The following is a 27,232-nucleotide window of genomic DNA, read 5'->3' as shown; positions in this document are numbered from 1 at the left end:
AGCTCACAAACGCTACCGAAACAGATGCCGGGTGGCCTGAGAAGGTTCCCCTGCTCCGGCTCCCAACCAGCACACCTCTCTCCTCCCGCCTTAGGCCGAGTTGTGGAAGTACCGGGGCTTGGCATTGCCCAGCAGGTCGTCTTCGTAGTTGGGCAGCAGCAGCAGAAGAAGGCACAGCCGATCATGATAATCGTGGCTGCCCACCCGAAACCATAGGCCCAGTTATAGATATAAAGGACCGCAGGGCTGCCGTGCAGGTTGAAGGTCTGGGTGTACTTCACAGGGTCAGTGACCGGGAGATGATCTGGAACACAGCCGCCAAGGCCAGGAGGCCTCCGATCACTCTCAGGAAGATGGGCATCTGGGGTCCGCGAGGACAAAGGAGAGGATGAAACAGAGGATCAGGATGATGAAGCCGCAGAGGAGCATGGCGACAGCTGCTCTTCCCCCCGCGTACTGCAGGAGGCTCTCGCAGCCCTCGGCGGCCGAGCCGGTGCCGCCCTCCTCATCGACATCTGCACGTGGGTGTCGGACTGCAGCCGCCCGCGGCCGGTCAGCGCGATGATGTCGAAGACTATGGCGCTGAGCAGCAGGAGCCGCAGGATCCAGCGGCAGTGCTAGCAGGCCAGGCCGCAGCTCAGGATCTCTGGCGTTCATTATTGGTTGATTTCTTGGTAATAGGCATTCTTTCTGGAGTGAGATGAAATCTCAGCTTTAAGTTGCATCTCTTGAATGACCAGTGATGTTGAGCATTTTTTCATATGCTCATTTACTGTTTGCGTTTCTTCATCTGAGAAGTATTTATTCATTTCAAATGCCCATTTTAAAATAGTATCTTTAAATGGGGGGGGGTCCTGGCTTTTTTGTGTTCTTTATATATTCTAGATGTTAGTCCTATGTCTGAAGAGTAGCTGGTAAAAAATTTTTTTCCCATGCTGTGGGCTGTGTCTTCACTCTGTTGGTGGTTTCTTTTGCTGTGCAAAAGCTTTTTAATTTGATATGATCCTAGTTGTTGATTCTTAGCAGTATTTTCTGTTCAATTATGATTTTGTTCATGAATTATTTGCCTACACCTATATCTTCTAGAGTTTTACCTGTTATATCTTCCAGCAGATTGTTTCTGTTTTTACATTTCAATCTTTGATCCATTCAATTTTAGTTTAGTGTATAGTGAGATATATGGATCTAGGTTCAATTTTCAGCATGTGGTAATCCAGTCTTACCAGCACCATTATTTGTTGGTTGTTTTGTTTTTTTGTTTTGTTTTGTTTTTGTACCAGGGATCAAACTCAGGACCTTGTGCTTGTGAGGCAGGCAGCAGAAACACTGAGCTAAATCCCCAGCCCCCAGAACCATTATTAAAGAGGCTATCTTTCTTCTAGTGAAGATGTATGGCCCCTTTGTCAAAGATAAAGTAGCTGAGTGTATTCATAGTTGTTTCTACATCTTCTATTCTGTTCCATTGATCCACAGGTCTGTTTTTGTTTTTGTTTTTGCCAGTTCCACCCTGTTTCTATCACAGTAACTTTTTTATTTAATACATTTTATTTTTATTTTATCCTATTCCCCCCACCCAATCCCTCTAGGTAACTTTGTAATATAACTACAAATTGGGATTGAGATGCCCATTGCCTTGCCCTTGTTGACTAGAATTGTTTTAAGCTAGTCTAGATCTTTTCTGGTTCCATATGAATTTTAGGATTGCTTTCCCTACTTCTGTGAGATATGCTGTTGGTATTTTGATTGGCATTGCGTTAAATCTGTATAACAGTTTTGAAAGTATGGCCATTTTGACTACATTGGTTCTGCCTATCCAAGAACAGGGAATATCTTTTCATTTTCTGATATCCTCTTCAATCTTTTTCAGAGTACTGTAGTTTTCAATGTATAGGTCTTTCACTTCCTCTGTTAGATTGATTCCTACATATTTCATTTTTCTTTATGCTATTGTAAAAGGCTTGGTTGCCCTAATTTCTCTCTCAATATTTGTTCTTTGTGTACAGGAATGCTACTGATTGTTGAGTGTTGACTTTGGATCCTGATATGCTGCCCAATCTTTTGGTAGAGTTTTTGAGGGTCTTCTACATGGGTATCATGTCATCTGCAAATAATAATTTAACTTCTTCCATGGGCCAGGGATTTAGTTCAGTGGCACCGGGTATGCCTTGCAAGCACAAGTTTGATCCTTGGTACCACAATAATAATAATAATAATGATAATGATAATAATAATAATACAATTTTAACTTCTTCTTTTCCTATCCATATGCCTTTTCTTTCTCTTGTCTAATTGCTCTGGCTAATGGTTCCAGAACTATTTTGAAAAGGAGTGGTGATAGTGGGCATCCTTGTCTTATTTCTGATTTTAGAGTGAAAGCTTTCAATTTTATACTATTTAGTATGATATTGGCTGTTGGTTTTTCATAGATGTCTTTTATCAGATTGAGATAAAGACCTTCTATTCCAATTTTACAAAGGGTTTTTTTTTTATCATGAATGGGTGTTAGATTTTGTCAAATGATTTTTCTGCATCTATGGAGATGATCATGTGATTTTGTCCTTAGCTCTATTAATATGGTATATTACATTTATTGATTTGCATATGTTGAACTATTCCTGCATCCATCTTTATGATTCTGTTTGCCAGTACCTTATTGAGGATTTTTGCATCTATATTCATTAAGGAGATTGACCTATACTTCTCTTTTTTGGTTGGATCCTTCTTTGATTTTGCTATCAGGGTAATGCTTGCTTCCAGGCATGAGTTTGGCAGTATTGCTTCCCTTTTAATTTCATTAAAGAGTTGGAGGAGTATGACATTAGATCTTCTCTAAATTTGTTGTAGAATTCAGTAGTGAATCCATGAAGATTTGGACTTTTCTTTGTTGGTAGGTTTTTAATTGCATGTTCAATTTCATTGACTGATATTAGGTTATTTAGAACTTTTATATCTTCTTGATTCGGCTTTGGTAATTCATATGTATGTAGGAATCTGTCCATTTCTTCTGAATTTTCCATCTTATTAGCATACAGGTTCTTAAAGTAGGTATTGATGATCTTTTGAATTCCTACAGGATTTGTTATGATTTTGCCCTTTTCATTCCTAATTGCATGAATTTGGGTCTTTTCTTTCCTTTTTTTTTTTTTTTTTTTGATAAGTTCGTCTAAAAGTTTGTCTATTTTATTTAACCTTTCAAAAAATCAACTCTTCAATTTATTGATTCTTTATATTGTTTTCTAGGTCTCAATTGCATTAATTTATGCTCTGATCTTTATAATTTCCTTCCTTGTGTGCACTTTGGGTTTAACTTGCTCTTCTTTTTCTAGAATGTTGAGGTTCAATGTTAGGTTATTTATTTGAGATTGCTCAGTTTTTCTGACATGAGAATTCACTGATATAAATTTCCTACATAGGACTTTTTTCATTGTGTTCTATAAGTTCTGGTATGTTGTATTGGCATTGTTGTTCAATTGTAGAAACTAATTTCTTTTATTTCATCTGAGGCCTATTGGTTGTTCAGGAGGGTATTATTTAATTTCCATATGTTTATGTCATTTGGGAGTTTCTTTTGCCATTTATTTCTAGTTTCATTGCACTATGGTCTGATAATATACATGGGATAATTTCAATTCCTTTGCATTTACTTAAGCATGTTCTGTGAGCTAGTATGTGGTCTGTTTTGGGAAGCCCTGTGTGCTGCTGAGAAGAATGTGTATTCTGTTGTTGGGTGGAACACTGTGTAGATATCTATGAAGTCCATTTGTTCAAAGGTTTGGTTCAGCTCTGATACTATTTTGTTGATTTTTTTTTTTTTGTCTATTGATCTGTCTATTAGTGACAGTGGGGTCCCCAATTACCATTATATTAGTGCCTGTCTGGTTTTTCATATCTATTAGTGTTTATTTTGTCATTGTTATTTCTTCCTCTTCTATTATTCCCTTAACAAGTATGTAGTGACCTTTTTGTCTCTTCTGATCAGTCTTGGCTTAAAATCCACCTTGTCTACAAATAGAGTAGCTCCCCTTGCTATTTTCTGGGCTCCTATCACATGTAGTATTTTTTTCCATCTTTTGACTTTCAGTCTATAAATGTATTTTTGAGTTAAATGTGTTTCTTGTATGAAACATAATGTTGGGTTTGTTTCTATTTTGTTTTTGTTTTTTGTTGTTTTTTTTTTTTAAGACAGGGTCTCACTGTGTAGTTGAGACTGACCTGGAACTCACCATGTAGCCCAGACTGGTCTCAAGCTCATAGCCATCCTTCTGCCTCAGCCTCTAGAGTGCTGGGATTACAGGTGTGCGCCACCACACCCAGTGATCGGGGATTTGTTTCTTTTCTCTAACAAATCTTAATATTCTGTTCTTGTGTTGAATTGCTAGAATCTTGACTTTTATATGCCTTGGGGAATTTTTTTTCTTACACAACTATTTGGAGTTCTATATGTCTCAGTTATCTATATTTCAAGTTCTCCCATGCTTGGAAACTTTTCTGTTTTACTTCTATGGTCAAGTTTCTTTTATACCCTGTGTGCTATCTTCCTTTTTTTTTTGGATTTTTTGAGACAGGGTCTCACTATGTAATTGACATTGACCTGGGACTCACTGTGTAGCCCAGGCTGGTCTTGAACTCACAGCAATCCACCTGCCTCAGCCTCCCAAGTGCTGGGATTACAGACGTGCACCACCAGGCCCAGCTTCAATTCTTTTCTGTTGAGCATTCATGATTTCCATGTCTTTCCTAACCTCTTCTTTCTTTCTCTCTTCTGTATGTGCTCTAGATTTAATAATCTTTTACTTCATTATGGTTATTCTCTCTTTAATCATCTGTTTTGTTTTTGTCAAGAGACTTATTGATCTGCTTTGTTACTTCTGCTGCAATCATTTCATGAAATTCAGCTGGGAGGTTTTTATTTCTTCAACCTCATTGCCCCCCTTGATTTGCCTTGAGCAAGTTGGGGAGTATAGGTTGCATCTTGCTTTCATATTTTCTCATTTTTAAAAATTTGTTTTCTGCATTGAGGCTTTTAAATTGCTTATGGTAGGTAGCTTTATTTTGGCTACTATTGAGACCTCTTTTTTTTTTTTTTTTTTTAACTGGGGATCAAACTCGGGACCTTGAGCTTGGAAGGCAGGCAGCAGCACCACTGAGTTAAATCCTCAGCCCCTGAGACCTCTTTAAGAAATGACAACTGAGCTGGCATGGTGGCGCACACCTGTAATCCCAGCACTCAGGAGGCTGAGGCATGAGGATCGCTGTGAGTTCGAGACCAGCCTGGGCTACATAGTGAGTTCCAGATCAGTCTCAACTACATAGTGAGACCCTGTCTCATAAAACCAAAAAAAAAAAGACAACTGGGCTGGGGAGTTAGCTTAGTGGTTCCAGCACCTGCCTTGCAAGTGCAATGATCCGAGTTCAATTCCTGTACCAAAAAAAAAAAAAAAAAAAAAAGAAATTATAACTTTTCAGAAATGTCTTAGATGTGTAGCTTTTGGCTTCCAGCCTCATGAATGTATTAGGGATAAATGGTTGGTGTCTCTTTGGCTAAGCACCCAGATCTTTGGTACTGGATTATAGTACTGTTTATGACAGGCAATCCAGGTATTGGCAAACAAGGAAGATCAGTTGATCACAGCAACTGTCACCCTGGCTAAAGTAGTACAATCCATCATAACATTAATATCAAGCACCGACTAGAAAAATGACAAACTGTGGCAGCTATTAATTTGCCACCTTTAAGCATGGGTACAAGATTTACAGTTATATAGCAAGAGCTAAGGCAAATCAGAAAATTATATACAGTATACCACTTAGTAGAGTGATTTTTACCCTAAGGGGGAAAATTTTAATGGGATTAGAGGAAAAATTAGAGAAATAGAAGAAGAGAAAGAGATTAGAAACAAGGCTAAAGGACAAAGAAAGATTACTAAAGCCTCAGAAAATTGCTGAAGAAGACAGGTTGGAAAAAAACAAAAACAGCAACAAAATAGAGCAAAACACAAACACACACACACACACACACACACACACCACCCAAAAGACAAACACCTGAAAATAATGTTCACACTCGCAAAAAAAAAAAAAAAAAAAATTTAAAGCAAAGAAAAAGAAAGAAATTTCTCTGTGATTTCAAGCCTGTGTTGATCTTCTAGGGTCTACAGTTGTGGTAGTGTCCAATCCAGGGCATAACTCTGCTCTCAGTGGTAGACAAAGGAGGTAATCAGAGCCCAGATCTATGCGCCTGCAATAGGCCATTTTTATTTCTTTCTTTTCCTTTTTTTTTTTTTTTTGAGACAGGGTCTTGCTAAATTGTCTAGGCTGGGACTTAAACTTGCAAGCTTCCTACCTTAGCTTGCACTTTGCTGAGATTAGAGGCATAGGGCCAGGGATTTAGCTCAGTGGTGCTGCCACTTGCCTTACAAGCACAAAGTTCTGAGTTCAATCCCTGGTACCAAAAATAAATAAATAGAGGCATGCACCACCTCACCCAGCTATGGGGTGCTTTTATGGCACAGACTCAGATTTGGAGTCCAACTGGTCTTCTGGGACTTTTGTTAAACCCTTTCGATTTGGGCTATTCTCTAAACCTGTTAGGAATATCTTCAATCTTTTTTTAGGAAGGTAGAGTCATACACTGGGATATCTGTTCCAAGCACTAGGTTAAAAAAAAAACAACAACAAAACAAAACAGTGTAGAGTAAGATAAATCTGTGTTTGATTCCAGACCTCTCTCATACTACCTGTGTGATTTGAGGCAATTCACCTCAATTAATTAATGATTTCTTTCTGTTTCTCAGTCTACCCATTCAAAAAATGGAACTTCACTGATTTGCAACCAAGACTAAATGATGTATGTAAAATATCTTGTGTAACACTGACATGTGGTAAGAATTCAGTAAACGAGAATTTCCCTTTCTTGTGCAGTGGGCCAAAGTAGTTTTGGCTCTAGAACCCATCTGTAATATGCTTCCCAATGTTTGACCTAATTCTCTACTTCACAACCTCTTCTCCTTTGCGTTAATTCTAAGTACCTGCTTGTTATTAAAGCAACTTTCTTTTTACCTAGAACCTTGTGATCTGAAAAAAACAGCTGTAGATAGAAGGTGTGCTCCCTATGGCACAGCCCTGTTGGCATGTTGCTCTTTAAAGGTTAATAGCTGGGGCTGGACCTTTGGATAACTTGGCCAGCAGAGCTCACCAGAAATAATTACAACAGTGGGGAGGTGGGATTAAAAGGACAGGGAGGTAGGAGGTAGTAAAGAAAGCCTGCAGAGTGGAATGGTGAGCCTGTGTAGGAAGAATGGTATATTCCAGGGGGAAAATAATGCCATTGGAAGCCCTATCCAGAAGAGGTTTCAGGAAAAAAAACAAAAACAAAAACAGGTTTCAGGGCTGTGGCTTCAATTTGGCTCCCTTCCTGGACTCAATTATTATTATTTTTTTTTTGTACTGGGGATCAAACTCAGGCCCTTGTGCTTGTGAGGCAGGCGGCAGAAACACTGAGCTAAATCCCTGGCCCTGGACTCAATTCTTATTACAGATCACTTTCTGGATAGCAAAAGCTCTGAGAGGACTTGCTGTGATAATTTGGTGTCTGATCATGCTTCAGTTGCAATTTATATAAAGTTGACAATAGGGTTCCTGTCTTTTACAAGCAGATTCCCAGCAGCTGAATCTCTACAGACTGGATTTTTTTTTTTTTTGCCTTGATGAAAAAGAAGTTAAATTTCACACTTATTATAGCACCTTGCACCTGACAACCTCCAGAGACTTTGTAAAAAGGCTAATGAAATGAACCCCTCAATACTACTGTAATCAGAAAAGAGGAGAAAGCAGACCCTATGTTCCTTCTCTACAGGGAACAAAGAGCCAAACCTGCCTCACCTCTACCTCACAAACAGAACCATATTTTTTAGGCCAATCTTCAAAGGGCTTCTGACCAGCCCTAAAAGATCCTGGCTCAGAGCATCTCCTGGGGGGCAGAATCTGACTGAAAAATGGGTCAATACTGCACCAGTATGAGCTCTTAGCTGCTAGAGATGAAACCTATAGGCCCAGGCATTTTGTTCCTGCTTTTTACACTGAGCATCAAACAACAAGTAATCCAGGATGCTGGATTGATCTTTGTAAATGTTCCCAGGATTTGAAGTGTGCATGCAGACCTTCTCCATGATGGGAAGGTGAGTGCAAGCTTTGGGGTATGGTTCAACTGATGAGAACTGTTCACAGTATGATCCCCTGCCCTAATCCAGCTAATCCTTTCACCTCATCCCAGATTGAGTCTCTAGTAGAAAAAGGAGGGGTTTTATATTAAATAGAATTGAGTTTGAATCTTATTTTGGGGGGTACAAGGAATCGAACTGAGGACCTTGCGCTTGTGAGGCAGGTGGAGGCACCACTGAGCTAAATCCCCAGCCCCTCAATTTTTTAATCACTTATTAACTTTAAACTCCAAGTTTTAAAGAACTTGAAAAATATTTTCCATGTTTCAGTTTCTGTATCTATGAATGATACAGGAGTAATGACACTGTTATGATACCCTATTGTTGTGCAATAATCTCAAACTTAATGACATTAAATAAATGTTTTATTATACTCAGATTCTATGGGTCAGAAATTTAGACAAGGCATAGTGAAGATGAGTTGTGTTATGGCTTAGATATAAAATGTCCCCCCAAATTCACATGTCAGAGGTGAGGCTTTTGGAAGGATCATGATTATGCTCATCAGTTGATTCATCCACTGAGGAGTTCACAGTCAAATATGCTGTTAGGATGTGAGGCCTTGATGGAAGAGATGGGTGTCTTAGTTACTTTTCTTATTGCTGAGACAAAATACCTGATACCCAAAATTAAAGGAGGAAAGGTTTATTTAGCTCATGTTTGTAGAGGTTTCAGTCCATAATTGGCTGATTCCAAGGCAGGGTGGTACCCGGCAGAGGGGCAACTGTTTGTGGCAGTGGAAGATGGCGAAAGCAACAAGGAACAACCACAGCTCTTTCTACCCCTTTTATTTTAAGCAGACTACTTAGGGCAGGCAGCACTCACACCCTTAATCCTTGTACACTTGAGCCTAGCATTGCACCATGAATCAATGCCAGCATCACACACTCTAGACCCAGCCACCTCCAAAAAAGCCCCACCTATGACTCCATGAGTCTTTCCAGAGACATCTGAACACAAGCCATAACAGTGGGGCATGACATGGAAGGATGTGTTCTTGTCCCAGATGCCTTCCTCTCTGCTGCTGCTTTCCTTTACCAGACCACCCTTCCACCATATCATTTCTGCCTTGGAGCCATTGATCATAGAATGGACACTCTCAAACTGTGAACCAAAGATGAAATTATCTTCCTTTAAATTATGGGTGTTAGGGGGCCGGGGATTTAGCTCAGTGGTACTGCTGCCTGCCTCACAAGCACAGGGACCAGAGTTCAATCCCCGGTACCAATAAATAAATAAATAAATAAATAAATAAATAAATAAATAAATAAAGGGTGTTAGATATTTTGTCCCAGCAATGAAAAAGTGGCTGATATAGAAAACTGGTACCAGAGAAGTGGGATTGTTCCTTTGACTATGCCTGGCCAAGTGTTTCAGAGAAGCCTTTGGAACCAGTTTGCAGGAGAAGTTTGGAAAGGTTTGAAGTTGTGAGCTACAGACGCCCTAAAATACTATAAGCAGAGCTTGATGGGCAGCTGTGGAGGGAGTTGAAAAGGCCTGAATGCTCATAGGAATGCAGACAGTAAAGTCAGGGTCGTAGAGCTTCAGGTGAGAATGAGGACTTTTTTGGGAATTGAATTAAAGGCAATTTGTGTTACATGCTGGCAAAGAACTTGTTTATATTTTGCCCATATCCTTAGAGTTTGTACAAAGATGAATTTAAAATTGATAGACCATTTAATCAGTTGGAGGAAATTTCAAGGCAGCCCAAAATTCAAGCAGTGGTATGGGTACTACTGGCTGCTTTTAGACAGACCTGGAGTGAAAAATCAGGAGCAAAAAGCAGCCCTGAGAGATATGGAAAATTTTCACTTCTGCCAAAAATGAAACACATTTTAAAGTTGGGGATAAGGAAAGTGTGGTTATGGAAAAGATTAGCACCATCAAATAGAAGCTAAGTACATTGTATGGGGACAATAAGAAAGATGGCTTGGCTAGGGATTTAGCTCAGTGGTTCGGTGCTGCCTGCCTCACAAGGGCAAGGTCGGGAGCTCGATCCCAGTTACAAAAAGAAAGAAAGAAAGAGAAGAAAGAAAGATGGCTTGAGGGCATCTCGGGATTACATCTATCACAGGCTTAAGTCTATAAAAAGATAAATTCATTTGAAAGAATTTGCTGTGATAGGAGGGCCCCAGGGTACCCTGCTTACTCTACCAGAGTTCAGCCATCCAGGCACTTAAAGGCTACTGCAGCTGTGGTCAAGGTCAAGCCTGCAGCAGACCTTGGTATCATCCATGTAGTGCTGGTTTTATAGGCCTACAGGGTGCAAGAGTTGTGCGGTTATGGAGACCTCCACCCAAATTTCAGAGAAAAGCTGGGAGGCCAAGCAATATGGTATGGTAAGAGTCATAGTCCCTTCCCAGAGTCCAAGGGAAGGTAATGCCTGAGCTGTAAGGGTGAAGCCAAAGCTGCAGTGGAGTGCTGCTTCCTAGGAAGTTGGAGATGCTAGGAACACATAATATCTGCGGAGAAAAGCCACAGGCAGTGAGTAGGGAGCTAACTCAGGAACTGTCCATGTGGGCTGCAGCCCATAAGACTATGTGAGTCCTTTGAAACTCATATCGCACCACCATGTGCCCCAGGTACTGGACCCAAAGCTATGAGATTTAATGTTTTCCCTCTTGGGTTTTGGTCTTGCTTTGGTTTTATTACTTTCTATCTGCCTATTGCTCCCTTTCAGAATAATGTGCCATTGTCATTGTTGGAAATATTAATTTCTTTTTTATTTTTATAAGGTCTTACAACTAAGAGTTTGCCTTGAGTCTCAGAGGAGACTCTGGGCTTGGACTTTAAAGCAGAAGCTCAAAAACTGAAAACTGTTGAGACTCTGGCAACTCTTGAAGATGGACTGAAAGCATTTTGCACAATAAGATGGACATGAGTCTTTTTGGGGCCGGGGCAGAATATTATGGTTTAGATCTAAAAAGTCCCCTAAGAGACTCATATACTCAAAGATGGGATTTTTAGAAAGTGATTAGAGCATAAAGGCACTATACTCATCAGTGGATGAGTTCACTGATGAGTTCATAGTTGACTGTGCTGTTAGGAGGTAGGGCCTAGTTGGATGAGGTGGTCATTGGAGGAATGATCCAGAAGGGTGTGCTCTTATCTCAGGTTCCTTTCTCTCTGCTCCCTGGCTGCCATGGGTAGAGCAGCTTTCTTCTACCATGCTCTTCTGCATTTGTGCCTTGGAGCCAGCCAACCCTAAACTGAACGTACTGAAACCATGATCCATAAAAGAATTTCTCCTCCTTTAAGATGTAGCTATCAGGTACAATATTTCGATTCAAAGATAAAAAATTAATAATGCAGCTTGTTTCTGGGTCATGATGTCTGAGGCTTTAGCTGAGAATAATATTATAGGTAGCTAAGTTACATAGAAATTACTTGGATGGGAGAAATTAATGTACAGTCAGAGAGGGACTGGGCTCTCAAGGAAATCAGCACAAAATAAAGACATCAGAATTGTGGCTGGAGGTGCCTCTGGAGAAGGCCAGGCCTCAAGATAAAAATACAATGGCCAGACCTGCATGCCACCCCAAGGGATAAATAATAACTTGAGATTATATTGTAATTAGCACCACCTCGTCCAGTAATTCCAGACAGGCATCAGTTGCCCAGGTGGGTGGCCAGAGCATCTAGACCCATCCTTCCCCAAATTGACCGCATTTCCTTTCCATGTACCCTTGCTACGTGACTCATTTCCCTGTTGGGTTAATATTAGCTAAGCAGCTATACTTGTAATCCTACAGATTGATGGTAGTTTGACCATGGTGTACTCACAGTGTGACTTTGCTATATAAATTATCCCTAACCAAGAGCCTCAGTGGCCACCTTATTTGGAACTCCTCCTGGAAACCCAGGAGCTATTCTTGTCTCTTTATTTCTAATAAAACTCTCCTGAGTTCTTCCTTTGGCTCCCAACTTCATTCCCCAATGTTGTGAGACCACGAACTTGGCACATTTGACATCTCATAGGTTGGGACTTACATTTCTTTTCTACCAAGATGATTTGTACAAACAGATAACTTTAATGACTAGAATTATCTAAAGGCTTTTCTACTTATATGTCTGGCACCTGAACTAGGATGAATAGAAATTTAGCGTACCAACAAGTGTAACTTTTCCTCTCCAAATGGCTTGAGCTTTTTCACAGCATGGTAAAGCACTATTTACATGGTAACTCTGGGCTCTAACAGTGACCCAGCCAACAGGGAAGGCACTCACAACTTGGGAACCTCACAGTGACATTTCCCCCATATTCTGTGATTACAGAAGTCACATCATCTGCTTGTATTTAAGAGGCAGAACACAGAATAGACCCCATCACTTGGCGAGAGGAGGGTCAAAGAATATGAAGCCATGCTTTAAAACTGTCATCAACTGGGCTGGGCATTTAGCTCAGTGGTATCACCGCCTGCCTTGCAAGCACAAGGGCCCGAGTTTGATCCCTGTTACAAACAACAACAACAACAAAAAGAAAAACAACCCAAAAAACTGTCTTTAACTACAACTGGTGGGACATGACTTTAATCCCAGCTCCTTAGCTGACTGAGGAAGAAAAATGATGAATTGGAGGCCATCCTGGAGATATTAGGGAGACCCTGTTTGAAAATAAAAATTTTTAAAGAGGGCTGTGGATATAGTTTAGCACTGTTTGAATTCAAGCCCCAGTACTAAGAAAACAAAAGCAAACAAGCAAACAGACAAACAAAAGACTGTTAGAAATTCCTTCTTCTTTTGGCTCTTGTGAGGAATGAATGAAAAAAACACCAATCGGGTACCTCGCATACCTCGGAGGGACTTCGTAGTGTATATCCTCCCAAACCCTTCAGGTCATTCAGAACAATTTGTACTTACTCCAAAGGACAGAAATGCAATCAAATTTGCCTAAAATGAGTAAAACTACTCTTTTTTTTTTAATCTTATCTCCTGCTTTAGACTATCACAAAGTCAGGAGAAATGGTCCCTCAGTGCTACTGCTTAAGGGGTGCCCAGGGCAAATAGGTACTTTAATGACCCTTGGAAAGTCTTAGATGCTTCTTAGGATAGAAACTTACAAAAAAGGGAAATCCAAGGTCCAAAGGGTGGACTCTCTACTAAGAGTCCAGCACTGTGATTCAGTTCTGAGCATGCACAACTCTGTGAGATGGCATTGGGATAATTCGGTATTTAGTGTGCATTTCCATTATGTCCGCTGGGAAAACTGCCCTAGGAAGTATTTGTATAGTTCTGATGAAAAAAGCAATCCAATGAAGCAGAGAGGCTGAATCAGAGGAAGGCAAGGAAGCTGCCAAGTTTGGAGCCTACTCAGAGAACACAAATTCCAAATTTAAAATCCAACTCCAACCTTCAGAGGCCCAAATTCCATTCATTCTTGGCAAGCTAACTTCCTTTGTTCATGGAGAGCTTTAAGAGACTCAGAGAATAAACTCTCCTGCATCAAATCACTCTTACAAAGCCACAGGTAAGGGGCAAGAACAAATGAATCAGGAAATTTTCTTTGACTTGTATAAGGAAACATAGATTAAGAAAAGAAAAAAAAAACGCCAAAGAAAATAATTTTCTTTCAGCCAATGCTCAGCTCTGAAAGCAGCTTCAGAGCCATATTGTAAGGTTGTCCGTTGGGCCCACAGAGAGATGCTGGGGAGCACCAGGCAATGGGAACCCTGTGAAACAGCAGGGGCCCTGGATGTGAGGGGGAAGTTAGTAGGTGAAAGGTGGCACACTGGTTTTCTATCACTGTGTAAAGAATTACCCCAATATGTAGCAGCGTAAAAAAAAAAACACACACCATTTTTTTATCTCATGTAGTTTCTGAGGCCAGAAATCAGGAGCAGCTTTGAAAGGTAGTGCCTGGGTCTGCAGTCATCTGAAGGCTTGAGGAACCACTTGTAAGATGAGTCATTGCATGACCTGGTTTGATGGAAGTCTCAGTTTCTGCGTGGAGGTGGTTATGACATGGCAAGTGAATCCCAGAGCAAATGATGAAACAGAGGGAGAGAAAGAGAGAGAGAGAGAGATCTTTTATAACCTAATCTCAGAAGTGACATACCATCACTTCTGTCCTATTCCCTTGGCCACACAGACCAAGTTGGCATAGTGTGGGAAAGAACCACACCAGGTATGACTACCAGGAGAAATGATTATTGGAGTCTGGACCCCCTAGTGGTGGAGCCGCTGGTAGCTCTGGGCTCCTGGAAGCTTTCTTGTTCAGCAAAGGGCAGTCTTCAGAGAAGCCTTTACGGGATGGGCTGTAACCTCTTTGAGAACAGGAGCTGTACAACTGTGCCTTTCTTGTTCCCTGGTGTTCCTTTGGTGCCTGGCCCATGTCTGGTGTACACTAAAGCCCTTCATTAATGTTGTTTGATTAGTTAAATGTGTAAGAAAAGACAGAAGTAGATGGATTAAGTTACTGTGTCCCAGACTCAGGAGCTTGAGCTCTGTATCGTGGGTGAGAAGACACTGGGCAGGGCATGCATAGTCCCTGTATCTGTGCTGGTTTTTGCTGCTTCCTCTGTCTGGAATTCCTGCTCATCATTCAAAGAGTGTAACTGACAAGAAAACAAAGACAGAACAAAGTCTTGGAGGAAGTGGTGCGCGTGCGTGTGTGTGTGTGTGTGTGTGTGTGTGTGTGCATAAAAAAGGTCAGATGGAAGGAAAACATTCCAAGTCCAGAACAAAAGAAAAAGTAATGGGTAGAAATTCAAAGACATTTTCAGATGGCAAAAGGGCATTTTAAAGCAATAGGGACAAGTGCAGGGAGGGGAGCGTGGGTGCTTTGTGTTGCCTTGACTCTACTGATGAGGAAAGGGGGTGATAAAGAGAGGGACTGTTTAATTTCAAATTGCCTCAGAATATTGTTTGAAAGGCTACAGGCATCACAGCAGATGTTGTTTTGCGCCACGCCTCAGTCCTCACCTCTACTCACAGACTCCCGGGGCTCTGCTAAGGGTGTTTCTCTGGCCACAGAAACCTACCTGGCCTCTCAATAAGAAAAGGAGGAAGTGCCAGAATTAATGACTCAGCCAGGAAGCATTTCTGAACCAATGACAGAGTGTGTGTGTGTGTGTGTGTGTGTGTGTGTGTGTGTATACCCCAGCTTCCTCTCTTCTTGCTTGGGATAATAACCCTGATGCATGTTCTCCATTGTCTCCCACAGTTCTCCAGCAGATCTGGGCTCCAGTTTTCCATGTAGAAACTTAATAACCCCCTATTAGCAATTTCCTTCCCTTCTTTTTCTCCTTCCTCACTCCCGGATGAGTGTTCCCTGGAATCACTTTCTGAATAAACTGTTTGTGTTTACAGCCCCTTTTCAAGATCTGTTTCAGGGGAACGCAAACAAAGACAGCTCTTAGCAAACACAAGTGCGATATTGGTCTTTCTTTAGGTCTTGTTTGGAGGAGATGACAGAGTAGGGCTGCTTCTCCAGATTCCAGCATTGTGCTGACTCTTCCACTAAATTCTTTTCCCTCACATGGCCTAGCTCTGGTGCTTATCCTATCACAGTCTCTCTCTTTTCTCCATCTTACCAAAATGTGCCTTCTAATCATCGTTTGGCGGCTGCTACAGTCTGTAACGTGCCACTGCATTCCTCTCATTATCCACTGGTAACTGACAGGATGGGCCCCTCGAGGGGTTGCACAAAGGACCCTCTGCACTAAGGCCTGTGCTGTCCCAGGTGTGTGGCACTCAGAGCACTCACACCCCTCCTATGCCCACCTGCAGAACATCAGGCACCCATATCCACTTTCTGGAGGCTGAAATCCAGAGGTCAGGATGGGGGGTGGCCTTGGATCCAGACAGCAGCAAGGCCAAACCAGCCCTCTGGGCTCTGGAGAGATAAGACCAGGGCAACACATGTGACCGGCCAAAGTATGCAGGGTTGGCTGGGGATAAAAGCTCCCTTCCTTCTTCCTCAAAGAGCAGCCTTTGTTTGTGCTCTGTGGCTTCCTGGAATCCACCAGCCAGGGGAGCTGGATGGGAGGGAAAGGCTGGGTTTGCTGCTTCTCTAGATTGGAAGGCAGAGTCATCAGGATACAGAGGAAACAGCCCAAGGGGAGAGAGGTAAAGGCCAGTTTACAGAATGAGTGCCTCTTTTGGGTGGGAGAGTTTTGTACATGCATTCCTTCACACATCCATTATCAATTGTCCATGAGGTGCCAGGTTCTGTGCTTGGCATGAAAGCTACCCACTAGCAGTTTCCAGACTTGCATATTGCATTGCTGTTCCTGGAGTTCTGTGGTCCCTCTGCTGGGTTGAAACCATTGTTTTTCTGTTTTCTGAGGAATAAGCTGCAATTGATCAGGTAGAGGGGGTACAGAGATGTGCTGTCCAGAATGCTGCCCTAGGAGGGCCTGAGCTTACAAGGGAGGGGGTCAGCAGGGTGTATGTGTCACACCTGCTCCCTCATCGGGCCGGACCCTAGGGGAAGCTGTTTCTTTTTCACTCGGGCAGTTTGCTGTATTGCTGCTGTGGTTCTTCGTTCCACAGAGTGGGAGGGACTTGCAGAACGACATGCACTTCCTTCCATCCTTTCTTCGCTTTCCTTCTTCCAGTATTTACTGAATGTGCACCGAGAGCCCGGCACTTCCTTGAAGCTTTTAGGAGAAATAGTGGTCTCCAAACACACCCTATTCTTTTGTCAATCCTTTATCTCTCTCTTGTCCCCTCTGTGGCTACATGGAGCTAGACAGAGATATTTTTCTCTCTCTCTTTCACTCTTTTGCTTGGCCTCAGCTTGTTTCCCTGAGGACACAAAAGTTGGCCTTTGGCTTGGCTTTCTTCCTCAAGGACACTCCTATTATAGCCTTCTCCTACCTCTCAGGTACGTATGGGCTGGATGAGGCAGTGGGACTTGAGTACTGCTCATCTGTGTGTGTGTCCTGCTCGATAGCGCTTAGGCCACTTCAATGCCGAAAGGGTCCAGTTCTTTGGAGCCGGGACATTTTCATAATCCTCAGAGAGGACCAAAACCATCTTAGCTTCTGGATGCCAAAGGTTTCCTTCCTTGTGGCTCCTACTTCTACAATCTACCCTCTTTTATTTTTCTTTTTTTTTTTGGTTTTGGTTTGTTTCTGCCTCAGGCACATTTTTTTCTGTAATTTTTGGAACCCAAATATAAGGGAAATCTCATTTGCTCCATTCTGACTCATTTACAATTAAATACACTTGTTCCCATCTGTGTCTGTATACATCTGCATACATTTGCTATAGCATCGCCCTTAATTTTGGAAAATGATGTGACTGGTGTTATATTTTTATCCTGACTGCCAAATTGGCTGTGAAGACTAGTGGGTGTTCACCCACCCGGGGACGACCCTCACCCACGCCTGTCTCTAAGGAAAGTGATGACATTTCTCCCAGGGGTAGCACATGCATATCCCTGGGTAGTACGGGTCTTGTCATGCTAGGTGTGTTCCTGCCCATCTTGGTGCTAAGACCCGAAGTGGGCCTTGATTTCCTATGCTACTTGCTGTCAACTGCTTTGCTAAACACTGAATTTAGAGATGAGAGTGGAGGGCTTGCTGACTGTCAGGGAAAGTGACGCTGAAGAAACACTGCCAGGTCATCACAGCCCCGGCCGGCTTCCCCCACACCCCTGCCGAGCTGGAGAAGAGAAGAGCTGTCTTTACTGTTAACAGGGTGGTGGCATGTGTGGGTGCCTGCCTCACTTACATGCCTAAAAATACTGCACTGTGGTTGTCTACCTCTTAAAACAAAACAAAACAAAACAAAAAAAACAGGTTACACTGTAAAGATACTCACATTTAATGAGATGTTGGTGACTGTCAGCACACTTAGAAAACTTTTGTTATTATTTCATTGAGTGATTTTATTTATATCCATCTGCTAAAATAGAACTTGGCCAACAAGAATTAGAGGAGTCAGGAAATAAGATGTCAGCTGCAGCCAATTTAAAAAAAAAGTTATAGGCCCGGGGATTTAGCTTAGTGCTGCAGACAGCCTGCCTTGTAAGTGCAAGGTCCCAAGTTCAATCCCCATTACAAAAAAAAAAAAAAAGCCTAGAAGTGTAGCTCAGTGGTAGAGCACTTACCTAGTATGCATGAGGCTTTGGGTTCAATCTCTAGCACAGCAGCCAATAAATAAATAAGTAAATAAAAACACTGTTTAAGGTGGGGCATGGTGGTGCACACCTGTAATGCCAGCACTCGAGAGGCTGAGGCAGGAGGATCGCTGTGAGTTGGAGACCAGCCTCGACTCCATAGTGAATTCCAGGTCAATCTCAACTACATAGTGAGACCCTGTCTCAAAACAAAACAAAACAAAACAAAACAAAACAAAACCACTGTTTAAAACAATGCTTACCTTCTGCTAAATTACAACCTTCTCTTGGAAATTGTTGTGGGCAGTGCTGGTGAGAACAAATAACTGAGATCAAATTGGGGAAACGCTAGGATTTCATATCTTTTCCTGCATCACTTCCAAGACCCTAGACTCCAAACTTCATGTTGAACAAACTACACTACTAAGAAGAGATGGCTTGGGATTGTCCAGTGTGTCCTCCTATTGTAGCTGGGAATGGTGGGGCACACCTGTAATCCTAGCACTCAGGAGGCCGAGGCAGGAGGATCACTGCAAGTTAAGGGCAGCCTGGACTTCTTTGTGAGTTCAAGGCCAGCCTGAACTACATAATGAGACCCTGTCTCAAAAGCAAAACTAGTTTCTTCCTGTTGTGCAAGTCCCCTTTAGGCTGAAAACCCACAAAGACATGGATACCAGTCACAATTAAGGGTCCTCTTGTGGTGGTGGTGCTGGAGATCAAAACCAAGGCCTTGTGTTTGCTGGGCAAACGTGGAGCCCCAACCCAAACTCCTGAGTGTCCTCTTGCTAGTGTCTTAGATCTACAGACTCCACAGAAATGGAAATACTGCCTACCATCCCTGTCCCCAGAGATCTTAATTCCTAACCAATATTTCCAGGCCAAGGTTATAGACCAATTAGCTCTTCTCCTCTGGTAGGGTCCTGGGTATCTATTTTCTCCATTAACAGCCTTTGCCCAAGAGTCCTTGAATGGTTAAGATCTTATTCTTTGCTCAGTCTGAGGGGCTGCTACACACGCAAACACACACACACACACACACACACACAGAATCATTAATTAATCCTGTTTGGTTGTGAATAGTCATCTACTCCATAGGCAACCAAACCTTTTATACATGGCCCCCTTTGCCTAAATTCGAGCCTGCCAACTTCTCTTAAAATTTCTTCTCTGTTTCCTGGTTAGCTCCTTGTTTTTCTCAGGACTTAAATGCCACTTGACTTAAATACTACTCTCACCAAGAAAGCAGGTTATACTGGGTGGTCCTGCTCAGTCTGCAGAGCAGTGAATTGTAACCTACTGGAATTATGTCTCTAGTCTCCGCTAGACTGTACACTTTCCACTGGCAAGAGCTGTGTCTATCTTGTATTCTGCGTGCTCGATAAATATTTTTTAAATGAACATATGAATGAATGTGTTCCTAAATTAAGTCAGTTTATGGAATTCAAGCTCAACAGAGTCAACTCCATCCAATTCATCTTAAGGGAGAAACTGGTTTCCTAAAAAAGAATGTGATACTGCATATAGACATAAGGATTTAGACAGATATACCTCAAAATGGAAATGGTGATGGTTGAAAGTCATCCAGGGTAGTGGAATTTAATTATTTTCTTTTTAACGATCCGTGTTTTCTAATTCTTCTATCCATATAATGAAATATCTTAGATATATACATACACATTTCCAAAGAAGTTTATTCTAAATTGTTTTTATAAATTGCCTTAAATACTTCTTCCTCTTTCCAAGAAATGATAAATATTGTTTCGTAAGAGGCTGTTGTAGCAGTATGCTTCTCTGACAAACAAGCCACAAGATGAGATTAGTCTTGCAAGGTATAACTTGAGGGGAAATCGTAAGGGAGAGGAGCAGCACAAAGGGGTGAGCCACGTCAGAGTGTCACGCAGGTTTGACAAGTTGGAAAAGGAGACGGATGAATGAGGGTTGGTAAGAAGACTGTCAGACTGAGGTGTAGTTCTGAAAACATCTCACCCGGTCTGATTGAGAGTTCCTGAGTAAAGATTGAGCATCAGATGAATGAACAACAGAAGGCGGTCTACATACACCATAAGCTACTATTTTCCCTTGGAAAGGAAGACAATTCTGAAACTTGCTGCAAGACGAATGAACTCCAAAGACATTGTGCTAAGTGGAATGAGCCAATCACAAAAGGACAAATGTAACATGATTTCACTTATATGAGCTACCTAGAGTAGCCACGTTCATAGAAAGCAAATAGAATGGTAGTTTCCAGGGAGCAGGGTGGTAACAGATAGTGGGGGTATTCTTATGTAGTGGATTTGGAGTTTCAGTTTGGGAAGATAAGATGGATGGGGGTGATGTTTGCACAACTATCTGAATGTATTTAATGCCACTGGAAAGTGGTTGAGTAACTGATTTTATGTTATCTATGTTTCACCTCAGTTAGCCATCAGAGGAGTCCCGTGTTGGACAGAAATGGTCCAACTCCAGTCCTGCTGCTGTGCTCGGTCACTGGCTGGGGGTGGCTCAGGGGAAGAATGGCCTCATGTGAAGGCTGTGAGAAATCCCAAGGTCAGCCAGCTCTGTTCCCTACAAAGGTTCTCTCAAAGGGATGTCTGAGCAGTGTACCCCCACAGCTCTCATAGCTGTGTCATGGATGGTTAAGAGGCTAGGCTCTGGACTCACTGCCTGAGCGCAAAACCCAGCTTGGCACTTTCTGCAACCATGGTCAAATTATTTAACTTCCTTGTGCCTTCTTTTTTAAAAATATAAAACAGATGATGTTAGTACCTACTTTACACGGTTATTGTATATATGATATAACAGATGCAAATTACTTAGAACATTGCCTGCCATAAAGTATGCTGTATGTGAGAATTTGAGCCGTATATGGTGGTACATGTCTATAATCCTAAAACTTGGGAGGCTGAGGCAGGAGGATTGCTGTGAGTTTGAGGTCAGCCTGAGATACATAGTGAGCTCAAGGCAAGGCTGAACTATATAGCAAGACCTTGTCACAGAAAAAACTTTTTGTGTTTTCTTTGTTTGTTTGTTTGTTTTTTTGAGACAGAGTCTCATTATGTAGTGAGACTGACCTGGAACTCACTATGTATCCCAGGCTGGTCTCAAACTCACAGTATTCCTCCTGCCTCAGCCTCCTGAGTGCTAGGATTACAGGCGTGCACCACCATGCCCGGCTAAAAATTTCTTAGTATCATACAAAGCATTCATTGTGATACAGGCACTATGATAATGCTTTAGAGAGATTATTTTACACTAATTCTTTTTTTAGGGGTGGTACCAGGGATTGAACTCAGGTCCTTGTGCTTGCAGGCAGCAGGCAGCAGACCACTGAGCTAAATCCCCAGCCCTAGAGAGAGTATTTTAAAAGAGCCTCCTAACTACTTTAGGATTCGGGGAATAATTTCATTACTTAGAGAGAGGGAAACAAGCTTAGCAAGGTCACATGGCCAGTAAGAAGTGGAGCGCCATGAAGGTCACAGGTGGCCCCACTTGAGGGTCCAGCTCAATTGCTGAGCAGTGCTACATCCTGATGGGCCTTTTCCCTGTGACACTGGCCCTGGCTCCATTCTAAGGTAAGGGTTCTTTCCTCCTTGCCTTCAGGGATAGCATCTTCATCATCATGATCAAAATTGCTGTCATCATCAGTACCATCAGCATCTTCACAAATGGCTTTATTAAAAGTAACTAATTATACATTCTGCTGTTCTATATTTTAGACAACAATAATTACAGAGACTTCTAGGAGCTTAGCAACTGAAGCTTGGATGAGCATGTTAAGGGCCTGCCAGTAGCAGAATAAAGGCACAGCTCCACAGCAACTCACTCCTGTTGGTGCCTCCTTGGGCGGGCTGCTGGCCCTCTCTGGGACTCACGGATAAGATAAAACTACTTTCCTGCCCCTCGTCTCCCAGTGACAAGGGCTGAGGATGTGCTTGTGGAGTGGGAAGTGCGGTGCGAACCTGCAGGCGCTTCTCTGGACTTCTTAGGTTGATCCTGCCAGAGCTGTTAATGAGAAGGCTCCTGTACCTCTCACCCATGGATTAACTGCCCTCTCTCGCTTGGGAGTACACAGGTAGTGAGAAGCAGGGATTGTTGGCACCGCTCACCTCTGGTGCTTTTAGCTATCAGAATTTAATAATGTTGTTCTCCTGGTGTAGCCCATAGGAAAGAGTGCTTCTGTGCTGCAGGTTATATTTATAACAACCCCTCCTACCACTGCCATGAAAATAACCAGTTTCTGATTCATGTTTCTCCGAACTACCTCTTTCTATCTGATAATCAACAAACATTAGCAAAGCTGCCTGCTGTGTACTGTGTGTTAGGGATGAGGAGGAGAATGGATGTCCTGTTTCCAGAGCTCACAGAGAATGGGGTAGGTGACAGGTAGATGTGCCATTGTCACACAGTGAGATGAGCCTTCACAGAGGTATGTATCAGGGTTGAATATCTCTGGGAGTATGTCAGAATCTAGAAAAAAGGGAGAACAAGTGTTGGGGTAAGGAGAGGGACAGCTAGGAGAGAAGAAAAGATGGCCCAGGGTGAAAGAATTAGGAGCCTTGATTAGCAAGGCAGAGCTAAAGACCTCAGCGAACCTCTATCCCACCAAAGCTTACAGAGTAAGTGTAGAAATAGAAAGGGACAAGGCTGGAAATACAGGCCAGGCCCATTTATTCATTTATTTACTTACCACCTACTACATGCCAACCATTGTTTTAGATTCGGAGCTAAAACTGTACAAGATAGACAAGGTCTCTGCTATGAGACCACATGGTAGAGGGTGAATACCAATCATAAGCAAGTAGATAACTACTTTTGAACGATGACCTGTATTATGAAGAAAGTATGTTAGGGATATAGGATAGAGAGTAACTATTCAGATACTTTAGATGGGTAGACAGAAGGGCTTTTTGAGGAGGTGACATTTGAGTTGAAAAGAAGATGCAACCACAGACAGATCTAGGGTAAGACAGATCTCTACAGGATAGGGGACAACTGATAAAAAGAAACGGGTCCCAAAGAACTCTAGTACAGGCTAAATTGTTTTGATTTATCTTGTAACAGTGGGATGCTATTAGAGGCCGGGAGGATGTACCTAGGGTACATTTGGTTTAGAAATCTCATCGCGGTCTCTTGAACCTCAGCCTCAGGGGAGACTCATTGTACCTCTCACTCTCACAAGTACAGGAAGGAGCATCTCTTGCCATCAGAGAGCCAGCCATTTGGTTGAAAGTTCAAGGAGGAGACAAAACTGGTGAGAGCAAATGATAGTAATTGGCAGGGAGAGGGAATGGATGTCACAGCCTCATCTTGAGCGAATTAATGAGAAAGAATAAGCCACTGATATCTAAGGAGGTGCTGGGGTTTCAGTCCTGCAGAGATCAAGGGGTTACACTAAGCACAGCAAGCAGAAATCACTTCCCACTTCCATCCTCCTCCTTCTTTCTCTCTTCCTTCTTCTTCCTCCTCCTCTTCCTTTTTCTCTTCTTTTTCTTCTTCCTTCTAGCGATCAAAAGCGATGCTTTCTGAATTCATGACTCCTGCTGGTCATGGGAGAGAAGCAGTACTGGATTGTTTATAGTCATTTGCTTCACTGGTCCTTGCTCAGTCCAGAAAATCCCAAATAGGCTTTCACTGAGAGCATCATGTGTATTTCCAGTAGGACCCACTTTTCTAGATAAAGTGTGGCATGTTGAGCAGTTCCTGATAGTCCAACTGTCCAGGCAGTGTCCCGTTTAAAACTGTTTAGCAGGGCCGGGCATTTAGCTCAGGGGCACTTTGCCTGCCTCACAAGGGTAAAGTCGTGAGTTCAATCCTCTGTACAAAAACAAACAAACCAACCAACCAAAAAACAAAAATTGTTTAGCAGCTCCTTGCTGCCCTTGGGATAAAATTCAAAAGAAAATCAGCATAAGATTTGCTTTTTCTGAAACAGGGTCTTACCACACAGTGCAGGGAATGGCTTTAGACTTGCTACGAAGCCCAGGTTTGACTTGAACTTGCAAGCCTCCTGCCTCAGCCTGGGACTACAGGCATGACACACCATGTCTGCCATAACATAGTTCTGATCTTGCTAATTTTTCCATTTTCTTTGACTACATTCTGCCTTCCCGCTCTATAATCCTGCCACATTAAACCACTTGTCCCCCCTCCTACACACACACACACACACACACACACACACACACACAGTCTACTATGTTTTGCTGACTCTATGCCTTTGCACAGCTCTGCAGTTGCTCTCGGATGCCTTTCCTACCTGTTCAACTCCTCTTCACCAGGCTAACTTCTTCTTCAGGACTCAGCTTTGTTTTTGGGAAGTCTTTTTTCAACCCACAAAACTAGGGTAGGAGCTCAGTGGGCCACAGAATTCTCCCTGCATCTCCCTTTAACTTGCTTAACCCTACCTACAGCTCATCCTTCCGATGTCAGCTGCAACAGCTTCTCTGAGTCCTCTTCTATCATCACAGGCTCGGTTCTCGTGTTGTTTTACTTTCATAACGCATAGCACAATAGGTAATGATAATTCTGTGAGAGCGTTTCATTAAGGCCTGTCTCTCCTATTATTCTGCCAACTCCATCAAGGTACAGGCCTTGTCTGTTTAGTTCACCATTACATCCCAAGAGTTTAGCACAGAATTTCTAAATACATGAATTCCTTTGGGTTCCCATAACACGTGGAGGTTAACCCTAGCACAACATTTAGCTTATTATATTTTAAGGACCCAGATACTCTTTATTTACCCAGCTTTTATTTTATTTTTATTTTGCAGTACTGGGGATTGAACCCAGAGCCTTACACATATTAGGTATGATGGTTAATGTGGACTTTCAACTTGATCAGCTCAGAAGCTGCCCAAAGAATTAGCAATCCGCACTTCCGGATGTGTCTGGTGGGTTACGGAGACATGGCCTCGTGGCCCATATGTGGTCACTCATCCTTCTCTGGCACTGCTCCCTTGTTCTGCTTTCCAGCTGCCACAAACTAAGCACCTTTGCTCTGCCACATCCTTTTGCCATGCTGTTTCTTCGCTGACATCTTCTAGCCACGAACTGAATCTCCTGAAACCATGAGCTAAATTCTCCTCCTTTAAAAGCAGGTGTAGGTAACGTCTCAGTCATGCGAAAGCCGACTGATAACTAAGCAAGCAATCTATCACTGCACTACATTCCCAGCCCTTTATTATTTTTTGAGAAAGGGTTTTGCTAAATTGCCCAGGCTGACCTTGAACTTGTGATCCTCCTGCCTCAGCGTCCTGAATAACTGGGGTTACGGGCATGTGCCACGACGCCTGGCCTACTCAGCTACATTGTAAGCTCTTTGTGGGAAGGAATAACATTTTCTCACTGTGATTTCCCTATGCCTGGCCCATGGCTTGGCACTCCCTGTGTTCCCCAAGCTGGTCTCAAACTCTTGGGCTCAAGTGAGCCTCTGCCTCCGCCTTATGAGCTGGAACTACAGAGCCTGGCTATTACGTTGGGTCACATGATGTTTCCGAGTAGGTGAGTAAATGAATGGTGACAGGCATTCGCTGATGATGTTCCCTTACTCCTCTTCCCCCTCCCCTTTCTTCTCTTCCCTCTTCTTTCCCTTCTCTCTTTCTTCCTTTCTCTCCCCCTTTCTTATTTCCGAGAGAGGTTCTTCCTGTGTTGCCCACACTAAACCTGAAGTCAGCTCAAGCAATCCTCTTACCTCACTCTTCTGAGAAGCTGGAATTTCAGGTACACACCACTCACTGCAATTGGCTATACTTCATTCTGTATACATCAAAATGGCCTTTTAAAAATGCAAATCAGAAGCCAGACATGGTGGCACATGCATATAACCCCAGTACTTGAGGCAGAGATAGGAGGATCTTGAGTTCAGACAGCCTAGACTAGAGAGTAAGAACTTGGCTCAAACAAATAAACAAACAGGAAAAAACAAAATCCTAAAAATAATTAAAAATGCAAATCAGGTCATGTTCACTCTACTGTTTAATCCCATAGAGTTTCCCATTGCTGCCTCCCTCCATTGCTCTTAAGATAAAATCCAAATTCCTTACTATCACCTACAAGGTCTTACATGATTTGACCCCTACCTACTTTTACTGTTAGTTTTTGTTTTTTGTTTTTCAGTACCAGGAATTGAACTCAGGACCTTGCACTACTGCTACTCTTATCCTCAGTCATACGCCTCTGCATATTTAGAATAGGTCAGGCTTATTCCTACCCTAGGGCCTTTGCACTGGCTATTTCCTCCTTTGGGCTATTCCTCCCATCCCAGGGCTCATTCTAGTCTCTCAGGCCTCAGCTCACCTTTCAGTGAAGGCTCTCCTGGCTCTATTTAAACGAGCACTCCTCCTCGCTATCTCTTCTAACTACTGACCCCTATCTGAAATCTCACTGCTCACTCCTTACCTATTTATTCTCTTTCTTCCTCTCTAGAATGTAAATTTCATGAAGCCTGCCCACTACTGTATCTCCTGGTTTAGTACAATGTGTGGGATGCAGTAAGTGCTCCAAAATATTTGTTGATTGAGCAAATGAATAGGTGGATGAATGAATACAATAATAGCCTTCTGAGGCAGAGGATAGGTCCTCTGCGGCACAGGCAGAGTCGTGCCAGACTCCCAGGCAGACAGAAGAATGATTTATTGTGATTAAAGAAATAAAAAATCTGATGAAGGGAGCCAGGATGGAATGTAGGTTTCCCAGACTCTACTGTGAGCTCATGGCGACTAGAAATCCCACAGCCAACTTGTCTGTCTGACTCCAGCCAATCCACAGCCAAGTCTTCTAATCAGATAGCCCATATAGGGACCTACAGGCTATGTAAAGATCCCTGGCACATGGCGCTCTCTGTTCTAAGTGATTCCTTTTCTCCAAGTTTCTTGGAATTAAAAAAAAAAACCAAACCAAACAAGCAAAAAATCATCGGTAGGCAACAGAAACAATGAAGACAAGTGAC

The 27,232-nt window shown here is 42.5% G+C and overlaps 1 pseudogene; it reads right to left on the bottom strand.

Moving 5' to 3' along the window:
* On the bottom strand, positions 1-22,322 carry LOC104855127 (annotated as a pseudogene).
* Positions 22,323-27,232: the final 4,910 nt, after the last annotated feature.

The sequence above is a fragment of the Fukomys damarensis genome, unplaced genomic scaffold (genome assembly GCF_012274545.1).
Source record: "Fukomys damarensis isolate Sample0158 unplaced genomic scaffold, DMR_v1.0_HiC HiC_scaffold_3, whole genome shotgun sequence".
Classification (NCBI taxonomy): Eukaryota; Metazoa; Chordata; class Mammalia; order Rodentia; family Bathyergidae; genus Fukomys; species Fukomys damarensis.
The sequence above is the reverse complement of the archived record's forward strand: the minus strand, read 5'-3'. Positions and strand labels throughout refer to the sequence as shown.